At 49.9% G+C, this 18184-nt stretch overlaps 6 non-coding genes and 3 pseudogenes across 6 annotated transcripts; all 9 read left to right on the forward strand.

Annotated features, from left to right (window-relative positions):
- Nucleotides 1-1038: 1038 nt before the first annotated feature.
- LOC142253032 (U2 spliceosomal RNA) lies at nucleotides 1039-1231 on the forward strand. The gene has a single exon (XR_012726363.1). It is a non-coding gene; the product is annotated as a U2 spliceosomal RNA (small nuclear RNA).
- Nucleotides 1232-2787: 1556 nt separating this feature from the next.
- On the forward strand, nucleotides 2788-2998 carry LOC142253518 (U2 spliceosomal RNA; annotated as a pseudogene).
- A 1388-nt stretch (nucleotides 2999-4386) lies between these two features.
- Nucleotides 4387-4528, forward strand: LOC142253722 (U2 spliceosomal RNA; annotated as a pseudogene).
- A 743-nt stretch (nucleotides 4529-5271) lies between these two features.
- On the forward strand, nucleotides 5272-5464 carry LOC142253109 (U2 spliceosomal RNA). The gene has a single exon (XR_012726429.1). It is a non-coding gene; the product is annotated as a U2 spliceosomal RNA (small nuclear RNA).
- A 1388-nt stretch (nucleotides 5465-6852) lies between these two features.
- On the forward strand, nucleotides 6853-7043 carry LOC142252685 (U2 spliceosomal RNA). Its single transcript, XR_012726054.1, has one exon. It is a non-coding gene; the product is annotated as a U2 spliceosomal RNA (small nuclear RNA).
- A 2190-nt stretch (nucleotides 7044-9233) lies between these two features.
- LOC142253033 (U2 spliceosomal RNA) lies at nucleotides 9234-9426 on the forward strand. Its single transcript, XR_012726364.1, has one exon. It is a non-coding gene; the product is annotated as a U2 spliceosomal RNA (small nuclear RNA).
- A 1388-nt stretch (nucleotides 9427-10814) lies between these two features.
- LOC142252853 (U2 spliceosomal RNA) lies at nucleotides 10815-11005 on the forward strand. The gene has a single exon (XR_012726219.1). It is a non-coding gene; the product is annotated as a U2 spliceosomal RNA (small nuclear RNA).
- A 1388-nt stretch (nucleotides 11006-12393) lies between these two features.
- On the forward strand, nucleotides 12394-12584 carry LOC142252686 (U2 spliceosomal RNA). Its single transcript, XR_012726055.1, has one exon. It is a non-coding gene; the product is annotated as a U2 spliceosomal RNA (small nuclear RNA).
- A 1388-nt stretch (nucleotides 12585-13972) lies between these two features.
- Nucleotides 13973-14076, forward strand: LOC142253580 (U2 spliceosomal RNA; annotated as a pseudogene).
- Nucleotides 14077-18184: the final 4108 nt, after the last annotated feature.

The following is an 18184-nucleotide window of genomic DNA, read 5'->3' on the forward strand; positions in this document are numbered from 1 at the left end:
AGGGGAGTTGCTTGCGCCCTAAAGGAGGAGTTATTCAGATTCATTGCAGTGGGGGGCGGCGGCTGCAAAACGCACCATTCTTCTTGTTTTTGCTCTGCAAAGCAGCCTTTTCAAGGGTTGGCTTGGGTGACAAAATGTCTTCTGTAGGCGTGGGTTTGTCTCCCTCTCGCTCTCTCTCCCTAAGATGTGTCCGGCATAGGCCAGGGTGCCACTCGAGGCCCAAACCAATTCTGGTTATCGCTTCTCGGCCTTTTGGCTAAGATCAAGTGTAGTGTTGTTCGAAGAGGTGGTTTAAGCTCCAGGCCACCTTAGTACAATGATACAATGCACACTGGAAGGTTGCACTTGCTAGTACTCTGGGTGGATAGTATATTCATCTAGAGGAAAACATGGCCCTACCAGGATCGAGGCTATTAGACTGAGTAAGGGTGGGGGGCTATGGTACAACGTGCCCCAGGACTGACGACCCTGGAGTGAGTCTGAGCTTGCTGGCTTGGGACCCCGGCAAGCCTTGGGCTCTGTAGCACACCGTACCTTGCCTTTTCATACTTTTTGAGCATATTACCCTATCCCGGCCTTCTGGCTAGGAAGGGAAATTTTTACAATCCCGGTCGGAGGTCTGGTCAGCTTTGGGCTGAGAAACTAACACCCGGTTGGAGGTCTGGGTCAGCTTCGGCTGAGAAACCAACACCCGGTTGGAGGTCTGGGTCAGCTTCGGCTGAGAAACCAACACCCGGTTGGAGGTCCGGTTAGCCTTGGGCTGAGAAACCAACACCGGTTGACGGTCCGGGCAGTTTCGGCTGCGAAACCAACAACTAGTAGCTCTCTACTCCACTTGGGTAAGATGCCTGGGTGGACGCTGGGAGCAACGACAAGGCTCAACCAGGCTTCGGCTTGGGGGAGCACCGAAGATCCCTGACCCTTGCTGTGGCCTTCTGGCTCGGAGGGACGGGGTTGATTTTTGGGGACCCTCTCCTCACGGTGGGGTCCACACGAATCCTAGCCTTTGCACTGTTTTTGGTGTGACTTCGGTCATGCATTTTTTGTGGTGCTTTGGAAAGCTTCATTAAATCAAAAATCTGTTCTTATCAGTTTAATATCTGATACGTCCCCTATCTGGGGACCATATATTAAATGGATTTTTAGAACAGGGAGATGGAAAAAGAGCTTGCTCTGTCCACTCCACGCATTGACCTGGTATTGCAGTACCTCCAGGACCGGTGCACCCCTTCTTAACCCAGTTTCCAAAAGCAGAACTCAATTCACCTGATTCATATTAGCCCGGTTTAATGAATTGGAAGAAAGCATACGTCTTCATATGCACCTCAATTTGGCCCATTCACTTTTCACACTTCCTCCTTTTGTTTTTTATCTTTCACACTTTTGACTTTCTTTATTCATCCAAATAGCAAACTCATCACCACTCAACCTGACCAACTCGGCTATGTCCCGTGCTGCAGTTCTCTGTCTTATCTAGATCATTTGCAATTGAATGGAATAGATCCCTTTTGGACAAAGTGGATTCACCTGCTGCTGCAGTGACCACAGGTGTGATAAGATCTAGAATTGGCATCTGGTGCGATCTCTCCGCTTCCACTCCAAAGAAAGTTACCAGTTTATTCCTATCATGCATTGGTTTTTGGGGTTTTCTTTGAGTAATGATGATCTCTTTAGTAGTCTGTTGGCGCCCTCTCCTGGAGGAATAGTTTGCTTGCTCTTGGACATTCTAAAAGAGAGGTCATGATAGACATTGAGCTTCTGAGCTCAATTGGGGACAGTCATGGGTGATGAATGTTTGCAACCTGCTGCAAAGCCTCATACCGCAATATAAGGAACGTCAAATACTAAGAAAGGGCGGCCTATGAAAGAATTACTACTTTCAATAAGTACACTTAAACGGCTAATTGGGAATAGAAAAACTGTAAAAAGCCCTCTGAGAAAGCCCCCCTCTAACCTTTGATAGTAAGTTTTTCTGTAGTCTGCCTGTTGATGTATTTTCCGTTTGAACTGTGCACAACATGAAGAGACGGAACACTGGCGGCTTGTCACAATGCCCCCGCTGACATCACAATAGCGCTGCTGCCTAGAAAACAAGCTGCGCAGCAGAAGTTGTTCTTTGGGTGGGAGGGTGGGCTAGTGTAAGGAGGGGGCAAGCTCTTTTTTTCCCGGGTGGTAGGGGGATGACAGGAGAAGGGATGCGGGTGGTGAGAAGGGTACAGAGGGCAGGGTTTGGGGGCTGGGAAGGAAAGGGAAAAGATTAGGGTTTGGGGATGATGAAAGGGCTTTCTACGGGTAAGGATGGCAAAGGGTGGCAGTGACGGAAAGTCAGGCAACCTGTCCTGTCCGTCTTTTTGTATCGTGAATTGGAAAGACTGCAAGGGGGAGGGGAGTTGCTTGCGCCCTAAAGGAGGAGTTATTCAGATTCATTGCAGTGGGGGGCGGCGGCTGCAAAACGCACCATTCTTCTTGTTTTTGCTCTGCAAAGCAGCCTTTTCAAGGGTTGGCTTGGGTGACAAAATGTCTTCTGTAGGCGTGGGTTTGTCTCCCTCTCGCTCTCTCTCCCTAAGATGTGTCCGGCATAGGCCAGGGTGCCACTCGAGGCCCAAACCAATTCTGGTTATCGCTTCTCGGCCTTTTGGCTAAGATCAAGTGTAGTTTGGGAGGGTACTACCTTGGTTGGTGCTGAAAGGTGCCAGGGTATTGCACAACTGCTGGCCTTGGGGGAGTGTGCATCGTAGGATGTCATAGCCCTCTTGTGACGGACAGTTACCTGGGCAACGAGAGGCGATCACTTTATTATTTTCGAACTCATCCTTCAAAAAAAAAAAAAAAAAAAAAAAAAAAATCTGTTCTTATCAGTTTAATATCTGATACGTCCCCTATCTGGGGACCATATATTAAATGGATTTTTAGAACAGGGAGATGGAAAAATAGCTTGCTCTGTCCACTCCACGCATTGACCTGGTATTGCAGTACCTCCAGGAACGGTGCACCCCTTCTTAACCCAGTTTCCAAAAGCAGAACTCAATTCACCTGATTCATATTAGCCCGGTTTAATGAATTGGAAGAAAGCATACGTCTTCATATGCACCTCAATTTGGCCCATTCACTTTTCACACTTCCTCCTTTTGTTTTTTATCTTTCACACTTTTGACTTTCTTTATTCATCCAAATAGCAAACTCATCACCACTCAACCTGACCAACTCGGCTATGTCCCGTGCTGCAGTTCTCTGTCTTATCTAGATCATTTGCAATTGAATGGAATAGATCCCTTTTGGACAAAGTGGATTCACCTGCTGCTGCAGTGACCACAGGTGTGATAAGATCTAGAATTGGCATCTGGTGCGATCTCTCCGCTTCCACTCCAAAGAAAGTTACCTGTTTATTCCTATCATGCATTGGTTTTTGGGGTTTTCTTTGAGTAATGATGATCTCTTTAGTAGTCTGTTGGCGCCCTCTCCTGGAGGAATAGTTTGCTTGCTCTTGGACATTCTAAAAGAGAGGTCATGATAGACATTGAGCTTCTGAGCTCAATTGGGGACAGTCATGGGTGATGAATGTTTGCAACCTGCTGCAAAGCCTCATACCGCAATATAAGGAACGTCAAATACTAAGAAAGGGCGGCCTATGAAAGAATTACTACTTTCAATAAGTACACTTAAACGGCTAATTGGGAATAGAAAAACTGTAAAAAGCCCTCTGAGAAAGCCCCCCTCTAACCTTTGATAGTAAGTTTTTCTGTAGTCTGCCTGTTGATGTATTTTCCGTTTGAACTGTGCACAACATGAAGAGACGGAACACTGGCGGCTTGTCACAATGCCCCCGCTGACATCACAATAGCGCTGCTGCCTAGAAAACAAGCTGCGCAGCAGAAGTTGTTCTTTGGGTGGGAGGGTGGGCTAGTGTAAGGAGGGGGCAAGCTCTTTTTTTCCCGGGTGGTAGGGGGATGACAGGAGAAGGGATGCGGGTGGTGAGAAGGGTACAGAGGGCAGGGTTTGGGGGCTGGGAAGGAAAGGGAAAAGATTAGGGTTTGGGGATGATGAAAGGGCTTTCTACGGGTAAGGATGGCAAAGGGTGGCAGTGACGGAAAGTCAGGCAACCTGTCCTGTCCGTCTTTTTGTATCGTGAATTGGAAAGACTGCAAGGGGGAGGGGAGTTGCTTGCGCCCTAAAGGAGGAGTTATTCAGATTCATTGCAGTGGGGGGCGGCGGCTGCAAAACGCACCATTCTTCTTGTTTTTGCTCTGCAAAGCAGCCTTTTCAAGGGTTGGCTTGGGTGACAAAATGTCTTCTGTAGGCGTGGGTTTGTCTCCCTCTCGCTCTCTCTCCCTAAGATGTGTCCGACATAGGCCAGGGTGCCACTCGAGGCCCAAACCAATTCTGGTTATCGCTTCTCGGCCTTTTGGCTAAGATCAAGTGTAGTATCGTTCGAAAAGGTGGTTTAAGGCTCCGGCCACCTTAGTACAATGATGCAATGCACACTGGAAGGTTGCGCTTGTTAGTACTTTGGGAGGATAGTATATCCATCTAGAGGAAACCATGGCCCTACCAGGATCGAGGCTATTAGACTGAGTAAGTGTGGGGGCTATGGTGCAATGTGCCCCAGGATTGACGACCCTGGAGTGAGTCTGAGCTTGCTGGCTTGGGACCCCGGCGAGCCTTGGGCTCTGTAGCACACCGTACCTTGCCCTTTCATACTTTCTGAGCATATTGCTCTATCCCGGCCTTCTGGCTAGGAAGGGAAATTTTTATAATCATGGTCGGAGGTCCGTTCAGCTTTGGGCTGAGAAACCAACACCCGGTTGGAGGTCCGGGTCAGCTTTGGCTGAGAAACCAACACCCGGTTGGAGGTCCGGGTCAGCTTCGGCTGAGAAACCAACACCCGGTTGGAGGTCCGGGTCAGCTTCGGCTGAGAAATCAACACCCGGTTGGAGGTCCGGGTCAGCTTCGGCTGAGAAACCAACACCCGGTTGGAGGTCCGGTTAGCCTTGGGCTGAGAAACCAACACCGGTTGACGGTCCGGGCAGTTTCGGCTGCGAAACCAACAACTAGTAGCTCTCTACTCCACTTGGGTAAGATGCCTGGATGGACGCTGGGAGCAACGACAAGGCTCAACCAGGCTTCGGCTTGGGGGAGCACCGAAGATCCCTGACCCTTGCTGTGGCCTTCTGGCTCGGAGGGACGGGGTTGATTTTTGGGGACCCTCTCCTCACGGAGGGGTCCACACGAATCCTAGCCTTTGCACTGTTTTTGGTGTGACTTCGGTCATGCATTTTTTGCGGTGCTTTGGAAAGCTTCATTAAATCAAAAATCTGTTCTTATCAGTTTAATATCTGATACGTCCCCTATCTGGGGACCATATATTAAATGGATTTTTAGAACAGGGAGATGGAAAAAGAGCTTGCTCTGTCCACTCCACGCATTGACCTGGTATTGCAGTACCTCCAGGACCGGTGCACCCCTTCTTAACCCAGTTTCCAAAAGCAGAACTCAATTCACCTGATTCATATTAGCCCGGTTTAATGAATTGGAAGAAAGCATACGTCTTCATATGCACCTCAATTTGGCCCATTCACTTTTCACACTTCCTCCTTTTGTTTTTTATCTTTCACACTTTTGACTTTCTTTATTCATCCAAATAGCAAACTCATCACCACTCAACCTGACCAACTCGGCTATGTCCCGTGCTGCAGTTCTCTGTCTTATCTAGATCATTTGCAATTGAATGGAATAGATTCCTTTTGGACAAAGTGGATTCACCTGCTGCTGCAGTGACCACAGGTGTGATAAGATCTAGAATTGGCATCTGGTGCGATCTCTCCGCTTCCACTCCAAAGAAAGTTACCTGTTTATTCCTATCATGCATTGGTTTTTGGGGTTTTCTTTGAGTAATGATGATCTCTTTAGTAGTCTGTTGGCGCCCTCTCCTGGAGGAATAGTTTGCTTGCTCTTGGACATTCTAAAAGAGAGGTCATGATAGACATTGAGCTTCTGAGCTCAATTGGGGACAGTCATGGGTGATGAATGTTTGCAACCTGCTGCAAAGCCTCATACCGCAATATAAGGAACGTCAAATACTAAGAAAGGGCGGCCTATGAAAGAATTACTACTTTCAATAAGTACACTTAAACGGCTAATTGGGAATAGAAAAACTGTAAAAAGCCCTCTGAGAAAGCCCCCCTCTAACCTTTGATAGTAAGTTTTTCTGTAGTCTGCCTGTTGATGTATTTTCCGTTTGAACTGTGCACAACATGAAGAGACGGAACACTGGCGGCTTGTCACAATGCCCCCGCTGACATCACAATAGCGCTGCTGCCTAGAAAACAAGCTGCGCAGCAGAAGTTGTTCTTTGGGTGGGAGGGTGGGCTAGTGTAAGGAGGGGGCAAGCTCTTTTTTTCCCGGGTGGTAGGGGGATGACAGGAGAAGGGATGCGGGTGGTGAGAAGGGTACAGAGGGCAGGGTTTGGGGGCTGGGAAGGAAAGGGAAAAGATTAGGGTTTGGGGATGATGAAAGGGCTTTCTACGGGTAAGGATGGCAAAGGGTGGCAGTGACGGAAAGTCAGGCAACCTGTCCTGTCCGTCTTTTTGTATCGTGAATTGGAAAGACTGCAAGGGGGAGGGGAGTTGCTTGCGCCCTAAAGGAGGAGTTATTCAGATTCATTGCAGTGGGGGGCGGCGGCTGCAAAACGCACCATTCTTCTTGTTTTTGCTCTGCAAAGCAGCCTTTTCAAGGGTTGGCTTGGGTGACAAAATGTCTTCTGTAGGCGTGGGTTTGTCTCCCTCTCGCTCTCTCTCCCTAAGATGTGTCCGGCATAGGCCAGGGTGCCACTCGAGGCCCAAACCAATTCTGGTTATCGCTTCTCGGCCTTTTGGCTAAGATCAAGTGTAGTATCTGTTCTTATCAGTTTAATATCTGATACGTCCCCTATCTGGGGACCATATATTAAATGGATTTTTAGAACAGGGAGATGGAAAAAGAGCTTGCTCTGTCCACTCCACGCATTGACCTGGTATTGCAGTACCTCCAGGACCGGTGCACCCCTTCTTAACCCAGTTTCCAAAAGCAGAACTCAATTCACCTGATTCATATTAGCCCGGTTTAATGAATTGGAAGAAAGCATACGTCTTCATATGCACCTCAATTTGGCCCATTCACTTTTCACACTTCCTCCTTTTGTTTTTTATCTTTCACACTTTTGACTTTCTTTATTCATCCAAATAGCAAACTCATCACCACTCAACCTGACCAACTCGGCTATGTCCCGTGCTGCAGTTCTCTGTCTTATCTAGATCATTTGCAATTGAATGGAATAGATCCCTTTTGGACAAAGTGGATTCACCTGCTGCTGCAGTGACCACAGGTGTGATAAGATCTAGAATTGGCATCTGGTGCGATCTCTCCGCTTCCACTCCAAAGAAAGTTACCTGTTTATTCCTATCATGCATTGGTTTTTGGGGTTTTCTTTGAGTAATGATGATCTCTTTAGTAGTCTGTTGGCGCCCTCTCCTGGAGGAATAGTTTGCTTGCTCTTGGACATTCTAAAAGAGAGGTCATGATAGACATTGAGCTTCTGAGCTCAATTGGGGACAGTCATGGGTGATGAATGTTTGCAACCTGCTGCAAAGCCTCATACCGCAATATAAGGAACGTCAAATACTAAGAAAGGGCGGCCTATGAAAGAATTACTACTTTCAATAAGTACACTTAAACGGCTAATTGGGAATAGAAAAACTGTAAAAAGCCCTCTGAGAAAGCCCCCCTCTAACCTTTGATAGTAAGTTTTTCTGTAGTCTGCCTGTTGATGTATTTTCCGTTTGAACTGTGCACAACATGAAGAGACGGAACACTGGCGGCTTGTCACAATGCCCCCGCTGACATCACAATAGCGCTGCTGCCTAGAAAACAAGCTGCGCAGCAGAAGTTGTTCTTTGGGTGGGAGGGTGGGCTAGTGTAAGGAGGGGGCAAGCTCTTTTTTTCCCGGGTGGTAGGGGGATGACAGGAGAAGGGATGCGGGTGGTGAGAAGGGTACAGAGGGCAGGGTTTGGGGGCTGGGAAGGAAAGGGAAAAGATTAGGGTTTGGGGATGATGAAAGGGCTTTCTACGGGTAAGGATGGCAAAGGGTGGCAGTGACGGAAAGTCAGGCAACCTGTCCTGTCCGTCTTTTTGTATCGTGAATTGGAAAGACTGCAAGGGGGAGGGGAGTTGCTTGCGCCCTAAAGGAGGAGTTATTCAGATTCATTGCAGTGGGGGGCGGCGGCTGCAAAACGCACCATTCTTCTTGTTTTTGCTCTGCAAAGCAGCCTTTTCAAGGGTTGGCTTGGGTGACAAAATGTCTTCTGTAGGCGTGGGTTTGTCTCCCTCTCGCTCTCTCTCCCTAAGATGTGTCCGGCATAGGCCAGGGTGCCACTCGAGGCCCAAACCAATTCTGGTTATCGCTTCTCGGCCTTTTGGCTAAGATCAAGTGTAGTGTTGTTCGAAGAGGTGGTTTAAGCTCCAGGCCACCTTAGTACAATGATACAATGCACACTGGAAGGTTGCACTTGCTAGTACTCTGGGTGGATAGTATATTCATCTAGAGGAAAACATGGCCCTACCAGGATCGAGGCTATTAGACTGAGTAAGGGTGGGGGGCTATGGTACAACGTGCCCCAGGACTGACGACCCTGGAGTGAGTCTGAGCTTGCTGGCTTGGGACCTCGGCAAGCCTTGGGCTCTGTAGCACACCGTACCTTGCCTTTTCATACTTTTTGAGCATATTACCCTATCCCGGCCTTCTGGCTAGGAAGGGAAATTTTTACAATCCCGGTCGGAGGTCTGGTCAGCTTTGGGCTGAGAAACTAACACCCGGTTGGAGGTCTGGGTCAGCTTCGGCTGAGAAACCAACACCCGGTTGGAGGTCTGGGTCAGCTTCGGCTGAGAAACCAACACCCGGTTGGAGGTCCGGTTAGCCTTGGGCTGAGAAACCAACACCGGTTGACGGTCCGGGCAGTTTCGGCTGCGAAACCAACAACTAGTAGCTCTCTACTCCACTTGGGTAAGATGCCTGGGTGGACGCTGGGAGCAACGACAAGGCTCAACCAGGCTTCGGCTTGGGGGAGCACCGAAGATCCCTGACCCTTGCTGTGGCCTTCTGGCTCGGAGGGACGGGGTTGATTTTTGGGGACCCTCTCCTCACGGTGGGGTCCACACGAATCCTAGCCTTTGCACTGTTTTTGGTGTGACTTCGGTCATGCATTTTTTGTGGTGCTTTGGAAAGCTTCATTAAATCAAAAATCTGTTCTTATCAGTTTAATATCTGATACGTCCCCTATCTGGGGACCATATATTAAATGGATTTTTAGAACAGGGAGATGGAAAAAGAGCTTGCTCTGTCCACTCCACGCATTGACCTGGTATTGCAGTACCTCCAGGACCGGTGCACCCCTTCTTAACCCAGTTTCCAAAAGCAGAACTCAATTCACCTGATTCATATTAGCCCGGTTTAATGAATTGGAAGAAAGCATACGTCTTCATATGCACCTCAATTTGGCCCATTCACTTTTCACACTTCCTCCTTTTGTTTTTTATCTTTCACACTTTTGACTTTCTTTATTCATCCAAATAGCAAACTCATCACCACTCAACCTGACCAACTCGGCTATGTCCCGTGCTGCAGTTCTCTGTCTTATCTAGATCATTTGCAATTGAATGGAATAGATCCCTTTTGGACAAAGTGGATTCACCTGCTGCTGCAGTGACCACAGGTGTGATAAGATCTAGAATTGGCATCTGGTGCGATCTCTCCGCTTCCACTCCAAAGAAAGTTACCTGTTTATTCCTATCATGCATTGGTTTTTGGGGTTTTCTTTGAGTAATGATGATCTCTTTAGTAGTCTGTTGGCGCCCTCTCCTGGAGGAATAGTTTGCTTGCTCTTGGACATTCTAAAAGAGAGGTCATGATAGACATTGAGCTTCTGAGCTCAATTGGGGACAGTCATGGGTGATGAATGTTTGCAACCTGCTGCAAAGCCTCATACCGCAATATAAGGAACGTCAAATACTAAGAAAGGGCGGCCTATGAAAGAATTACTACTTTCAATAAGTACACTTAAACGGCTAATTGGGAATAGAAAAACTGTAAAAAGCCCTCTGAGAAAGCCCCCCTCTAACCTTTGATAGTAAGTTTTTCTGTAGTCTGCCTGTTGATGTATTTTCCGTTTGAACTGTGCACAACATGAAGAGACGGAACACTGGCGGCTTGTCACAATGCCCCCGCTGACATCACAATAGCGCTGCTGCCTAGAAAACAAGCTGCGCAGCAGAAGTTGTTCTTTGGGTGGGAGGGTGGGCTAGTGTAAGGAGGGGGCAAGCTCTTTTTTTCCCGGGTGGTAGGGGGATGACAGGAGAAGGGATGCGGGTGGTGAGAAGGGTACAGAGGGCAGGGTTTGGGGGCTGGGAAGGAAAGGGAAAAGATTAGGGTTTGGGGATGATGAAAGGGCTTTCTACGGGTAAGGATGGCAAAGGGTGGCAGTGACGGAAAGTCAGGCAACCTGTCCTGTCCGTCTTTTTGTATCGTGAATTGGAAAGACTGCAAGGGGGAGGGGAGTTGCTTGCGCCCTAAAGGAGGAGTTATTCAGATTCATTGCAGTGGGGGGCGGCGGCTGCAAAACGCACCATTCTTCTTGTTTTTGCTCTGCAAAGCAGCCTTTTCAAGGGTTGGCTTGGGTGACAAAATGTCTTCTGTAGGCGTGGGTTTGTCTCCCTCTCGCTCTCTCTCCCTAAGATGTGTCCGGCATAGGCCAGGGTGCCACTCGAGGCCCAAACCAATTCTGGTTATCGCTTCTCGGCCTTTTGGCTAAGATCAAGTGTAGTATCTGTTCTTATCAGTTTAATATCTGATACGTCCCCTATCTGGGGACCATATATTAAATGGATTTTTAGAACAGGGAGATGGAAAAAGAGCTTGCTCTGTCCACTCCACGCATTGACCTGGTATTGCAGTACCTCCAGGACTGGTGCACCCCTTCTTAACCCAGTTTCCAAAAGCAGAACTCAATTCACCTGATTCATATTAGCCCGGTTTAATGAATTGGAAGAAAGCATACGTCTTCATATGCACCTCAATTTGGCCCATTCACTTTTCACACTTCCTCCTTTTGTTTTTTATCTTTCACACTTTTGACTTTCTTTATTCATCCAAATAGCAAACTCATCACCACTCAACCTGACCAACTCGGCTATGTCCCGTGCTGCAGTTCTCTGTCTTATCTAGATCATTTGCAATTGAATGGAATAGATCCCTTTTGGACAAAGTGGATTCACCTGCTGCTGCAGTGACCACAGGTGTGATAAGATCTAGAATTGGCATCTGGTGCGATCTCTCCGCTTCCACTCCAAAGAAAGTTACCTGTTTATTCCTATCATGCATTGGTTTTTGGGGTTTTCTTTGAGTAATGATGATCTCTTTAGTAGTCTGTTGGCGCCCTCTCCTGGAGGAATAGTTTGCTTGCTCTTGGACATTCTAAAAGAGAGGTCATGATAGACATTGAGCTTCTGAGCTCAATTGGGGACAGTCATGGGTGATGAATGTTTGCAACCTGCTGCAAAGCCTCATACCGCAATATAAGGAACGTCAAATACTAAGAAAGGGCGGCCTATGAAAGAATTACTACTTTCAATAAGTACACTTAAACGGCTAATTGGGAATAGAAAAACTGTAAAAAGCCCTCTGAGAAAGCCCCCCTCTAACCTTTGATAGTAAGTTTTTCTGTAGTCTGCCTGTTGATGTATTTTCCGTTTGAACTGTGCACAACATGAAGAGACGGAACACTGGCGGCTTGTCACAATGCCCCCGCTGACATCACAATAGCGCTGCTGCCTAGAAAACAAGCTGCGCAGCAGAAGTTGTTCTTTGGGTGGGAGGGTGGGCTAGTGTAAGGAGGGGGCAAGCTCTTTTTTTCCCGGGTGGTAGGGGGATGACAGGAGAAGGGATGCGGGTGGTGAGAAGGGTACAGAGGGCAGGGTTTGGGGGCTGGGAAGGAAAGGGAAAAGATTAGGGTTTGGGGATGATGAAAGGGCTTTCTACGGGTAAGGATGGCAAAGGGTGGCAGTGACGGAAAGTCAGGCAACCTGTCCTGTCCGTCTTTTTGTATCGTGAATTGGAAAGACTGCAAGGGGGAGGGGAGTTGCTTGCGCCCTAAAGGAGGAGTTATTCAGATTCATTGCAGTGGGGGGCGGCGGCTGCAAAACGCACCATTCTTCTTGTTTTTGCTCTGCAAAGCAGCCTTTTCAAGGGTTGGCTTGGGTGACAAAATGTCTTCTGTAGGCGTGGGTTTGTCTCCCTCTCGCTCTCTCTCCCTAAGATGTGTCCGGCATAGGCCAGGGTGCCACTCGAGGCCCAAACCAATTCTGGTTATCGCTTCTCGGCCTTTTGGCTAAGATCAAGTGTAGTATCTGTTCTTATCAGTTTAATATCTGATACGTCCCCTATCTGGGGACCATATATTAAATGGATTTTTAGAACAGGGAGATGGAAAAAGAGCTTGCTCTGTCCACTCCACGCATTGACCTGGTATTGCAGTACCTCCAGGACCGGTGCACCCCTTCTTAACCCAGTTTCCAAAAGCAGAACTCAATTCACCTGATTCATATTAGCCCGGTTTAATGAATTGGAAGAAAGCATACGTCTTCATATGCACCTCAATTTGGCCCATTCACTTTTCACACTTCCTCCTTTTGTTTTTTATCTTTCACACTTTTGACTTTCTTTATTCATCCAAATAGCAAACTCATCACCACTCAACCTGACCAACTCGGCTATGTCCCGTGCTGCAGTTCTCTGTCTTATCTAGATCATTTGCAATTGAATGGAATAGATCCCTTTTGGACAAAGTGGATTCACCTGCTGCTGCAGTGACCACAGGTGTGATAAGATCTAGAATTGGCATCTGGTGCGATCTCTCCGCTTCCACTCCAAAGAAAGTTACTTGTTTATTCCTATCATGCATTGGTTTTTGGGGTTTTCTTTGAGTAATGATGATCTCTTTAGTAGTCTGTTGGCGCCCTCTCCTGGAGGAATAGTTTGCTTGCTCTTGGACATTCTAAAAGAGAGGTCATGATAGACATTGAGCTTCTGAGCTCAATTGGGGACAGTCATGGGTGATGAATGTTTGCAACCTGCTGCAAAGCCTCATACCGCAATATAAGGAACGTCAAATACTAAGAAAGGGCGGCCTATGAAAGAATTACTACTTTCAATAAGTACACTTAAACGGCTAATTGGGAATAGAAAAACTGTAAAAAGCCCTCTGAGAAAGCCCCCCTCTAACCTTTGATAGTAAGTTTTTCTGTAGTCTGCCTGTTGATGTATTTTCCGTTTGAACTGTGCACAACATGAAGAGACGGAACACTGGCGGCTTGTCACAATGCCCCCGCTGACATCACAATAGCGCTGCTGCCTAGAAAACAAGCTGCGCAGCAGAAGTTGTTCTTTGGGTGGGAGGGTGGGCTAGTGTAAGGAGGGGGCAAGCTCTTTTTTTCCCGGGTGGTAGGGGGATGACAGGAGAAGGGATGCGGGTGGTGAGAAGGGTACAGAGGGCAGGGTTTGGGGGCTGGGAAGGAAAGGGAAAAGATTAGGGTTTGGGGATGATGAAAGGGCTTTCTACGGGTAAGGATGGCAAAGGGTGGCAGTGACGGAAAGTCAGGCAACCTGTCCTGTCCGTCTTTTTGTATCGTGAATTGGAAAGACTGCAAGGGGGAGGGGAGTTGCTTGCGCCCTAAAGGAGGAGTTATTCAGATTCATTGCAGTGGGGGGCGGCGGCTGCAAAACGCACCATTCTTCTTGTTTTTGCTCTGCAAAGCAGCCTTTTCAAGGGTTGGCTTGGGTGACAAAATGTCTTCTGTAGGCGTGGGTTTGTCTCCCTCTCGCTCTCTCTCCCTAAGATGTGTCCGGCATAGGCCAGGGTGCCACTCGAGGCCCAAACCAATTCTGGTTATCGCTTCTCGGCCTTTTGGCTAAGATCAAGTGTAGTATCTGTTCTTATCAGAACAAACTGAGCTAGCTACACTTGACGAGATACGATCAGGGAGACAAGCTCCGAAGCCCAGCTGAGACCGAAAGAGGGAGATCGGACGGAAGAAGAGCTTGGCAGAAAGAAGCAAGAAGACGAAGGCTCGGAGAAGACTTGGGGAGACCAGAGGAACTTCGAGGAGGAACACAGCGGGAGAAGACACCCGGAGAAGAATCCAAGATCCAGCTCCGGGAACTCAAGCAGGAACCAGCCATGGCAAGCAAGCCAGAGAAGGCAGCCAAGAAGGCTCAGGACCCAGGGACCTCCAGGAAGGCTCATCCAGAGGCTTCTTCGGCCCAAGAGGCCCCTACCTCCGACGCCAGCCAGCCGGAGGGAGCCCGGACGCCGCCTGAAAAGGCTCCAACCCTGGAGCCTTGGATGCGGCAGACGGTCGCCCTGAAGCTGAAGGCGGTGGATGGTAGGTTGCCGGACATGTCCAGCGACGTGTTCTGCAAGAAGATGATTCTGGATCAGGGCTTCTCCAGGGCGGAAACCCTGAGTGTCCAGACCTTCATGACTGGCATTTTTCTGGTAACCTTTGCCACGGTGAATGCCTGCAGGAGATACTGGGAGGCGATGAACGCAGCGATGCCGGACTCCCCTTTTCATTCTTTTTTAGGATCCTGTCCTATACAGAGGGATGAGAAGAGGATCACGGTCTCCATGCGGAACCCGCACACCCCAGGAAGAGACATCTCCACGTTCCTGGGACGTCTCTGCACAGTGGTGAGGGAGCCATCCCACATCCTTAACGGCAACGGATTCTGGACGGGTAAGTGGTCAGTAACCGTTCGACTCCACAGGGAACCAGCATCCGAGGATGGTCTCCAGCACCTGCCCCCGACATTCTCTCTGGGAAACTCCTTTGGTCTCATCTACTACCCGGACATGCCACACAACTGCAGGAAATGTGGCGGGAAAGGGCATTCGATGAAGACCTGCAAGGAGGACGCCTGCAGGGTTTGCCGGGTGACAGGACACAGCTCCAAGGACTGCCCAAAGAAGAAGACTTGCAACCTATGTGGACAGGCGGACCACCTTTACAAGGACTGCCCACAGCGGGAGAAATCCTGGGCAAGGGTTGCCGCGGCGACCCAGTATCGGGTAGTCACAGCTTCGTCGACCAAGGCAGCTACGACCAAGGCCACAGAGGCCAAGGACAAGGCGGCCAAGAACCCAGCGACCGTGGCTCCAGCCGATGCCCCAGCAGCCACGGAGTCCAGGGAAAAGAAGGGTAAGAAAACTGTTGCCCCCTCCCTGGCCCCCCCCCCCTGTCACCCCTGTCCAAACCCCTCCCCCCCCGGCCAACCCTACTGAGGATTCCACTACCTCCACCTCATTTCCCTACTCCTCAGTTGGTCTCCTCACCCCCCCCCCAAAGCCCACTCTCCCTCCCCAGACCATGAGAGCAGAGGGCCTCAGCACTCTTGCACTTTTCACCGAGGAGGATTTTCCAGCTCTTGTCTCCTCAGGTACAGGCCAAAGGAAAAGGAAGGTGGAAGATAGTCCTGTCGCAGAACCTTCCAAGCTGTTCATTGTGGACCCCAATCCACCCCAGGAAGAGGAGGATGGCCTCCTCCCAGAACCGGACGTGTTGGAGCAGATGGTGGAGTCCCTTGTGGCCGAAGAAGAAATGGAGGAGTCGGAAGCCACTGAGGCACCATCCCTGCTCGATCAGCTAGAAGAAGAGGGTCTGCTGGAGATACCCTTACCAGCAGGTGCCAAAGAGGAAGAACCGCCCGACCGGAGTGGTAACTAAGGCACACCGCCTGCTCTAACTTTCTCTTTCCTCCAATGACTGCTAACATTAACATCTTTTCCATTAATGTTAGGAGCATCAGAGACAAGTTCCGACGTCAGACAATTTTTGCGTTCCTTAACACTCAGTCTAGTGATGTATTTTTCCTGCAGGAATGCTCCCTTCCCTCCTCTAGGTCCTTCAACCATCTGGCCAGGGAGTGGACCCATGGCCCATCCTACTGGTCTGGCGGGGGCGACTGTAGGTCCGCGGGGGTCGCCGTGCTGATCAGGGGAAGCGCCTTCACATTGGACTCTGTTCAGGAAATCGTCTGCGGCAGGTTACTGCTCGTGGATGGCACCTGGGCGGGAGAACCTGTCAGGTTCATCAATGTGTATGCTTCTCCTGTGAAGAGCGATCGACTGGAGCTCCTCCAAGCCCTGCGCCCTCAGCTCGCTACCGCCAGGACGGTAGTGATGGCCGGGGATTTCAACTGCCCGATCGAGGAGGATGGACGCAGTTCTGGAACGGCTGCCAAGTTGGACGTCACATCCAAACTGCTCATTGAGATGGTGACCGAAGCCTCTCTTGTGGACGTTGTTGGCTCCATCGGACACGGATCCGTGAACTATTCATGGTGCCGATCCGATGGCTCGCTGCGTTCCAGGATTGACTTTGTGTTTACCTCTCGGGCGGTTGGGCGGAGTGGGCACTCGATGGTCCCCTGCTTCTTCTCTGACCACAGAGCCATTCACTTTCAAGGTGTGCTGGGCCATGGCTTCCCCATTGGCCCGGGCTCCTGGAAGCTGAACTGCTCTCTGCTGGAAAAGGGTGAGATTCTGGAGGAGCTTAGAGCTGCCTACTCCACGTGGCGGGCCTACAAGGCGGGCTTCCAGTCTGTTTCTGACTGGTGGGAATACGTTAAACTCGAGTTCCGTTTCTTCTTTCAGGCAAAGAGTCAACAACAGGCGTGTCTGAAGAGGAGGGACTTCAGGAGACTCCAGCGTGAGCTGCGTTCCCTGCAGGACCTTCTTCGATGCGGCTGGGACGTGAGAGAGGAGCTGGAGGAGACTAAGAGGAGCCTGAAAAGGCACTTCGAGGAGGAGTCCGAGCGAATTGTCTTCCGTTCCAAAGTGGAGAACCTGGAGAAGGGTGAGAAATGTAACTCGTTCTTTTTCAGGAAACTCCACGCCGGTCACACGCCCATGAATGAACTACGAGACGAGAGTGGAAGCATACGACGCGGGAAAGAGAACGTGATGAAGGTCGTCAGCGACTTCTACAGCGAACTCTACGCCCGCAAGACTACTGACCCCGAGGCCGCCGATAAGTTCCTGTCAGGTATCTCTAACCATCTTGACCCTGCAGACGCGGCGGCCATGGACGTTCCTCTGACGGTGGACGAGCTGCTCTCGGCCGCCAAATCCTTTAGTTCTGGCAGGACACCGGGCAGTGACGGCCTCCCAGCAGAGCTCTATGTAGCGCTGGGAGACCTAATCTGTCCGGACCTGTTAGGGCTGTATGAGGAGATGGTGGTGGAGGGCAGAATGCCTCCATCTCTGAGGGAAGGAATGGTCACGATCCTGTACAAGCGTAAAGGAGAGAGGTGCGACCTGAAGAATTGGCGTCCCATCACCCTTCTGAATGTCGACTACAAGATCCTGGCCAAGACGATGGCAACGAGACTGAAGACGGTTATCGGACGGATCATCCACCCGGATCAGACCTGCGGCATCCCCGGACGTCGCATCGCAGACAGCCTGGCTCTCATGCGGGACACGGTCGAGTACATCAAAGCCCGCCGGGTGCACGCAGCCCTGATCTCGTTGGATCAGGAAAAGGCCTTCGACCGTGTTTCCCATGAGTTCCTGGGCAAAGCTCTGCACAGGTTAGGTTTGGGTAACATGTTTTGTTTGTATGTCCAACTAATGTATTTTGATATTCACAGCTCGGTGTTGGTAAACGGCTGGAAGACTGACCCCTTCCCGGTCCTCTCAGGGGTCAGACAAGGCTGTCCTCTGTCACCTCTTCTTTTTGTTTGTGTTATAGAACTCTTTGCAGAGGCTATCCGGCGGAATGGAGAGATCAGAGGGATCACCGCACCAGGACCAGAACGCTTCGAGGTCAAGTGCTCGCTCTACATGGACGACGTGACCGTCTTCTGCGCGGACCGGCGCTCAGTCGACACCCTCGTCCAGACCTGTGAGACCTTCGGACGGGCTTCGGGAGCCAAAGTCAACTGCGGGAAGTCGGAAGCCATGCTCTTCGGGGACTGGCAGCCGGCCTCTTCCGCCCCCTTCCCTTTCAGCATCCAGCCGGATTTCATCAAGGTTCTTGGAGTCTGGTTCGGGAAGGAAGGAGCAGCCCTCAAGTCCTGGGAGGAACGCTTGACCAAGAT

The sequence above is a fragment of the Anomaloglossus baeobatrachus genome, chromosome 9, assembly GCF_048569485.1.
Source record: "Anomaloglossus baeobatrachus isolate aAnoBae1 chromosome 9, aAnoBae1.hap1, whole genome shotgun sequence".
NCBI lineage: Eukaryota > Metazoa > Chordata > Amphibia > Anura > Aromobatidae > Anomaloglossus > Anomaloglossus baeobatrachus.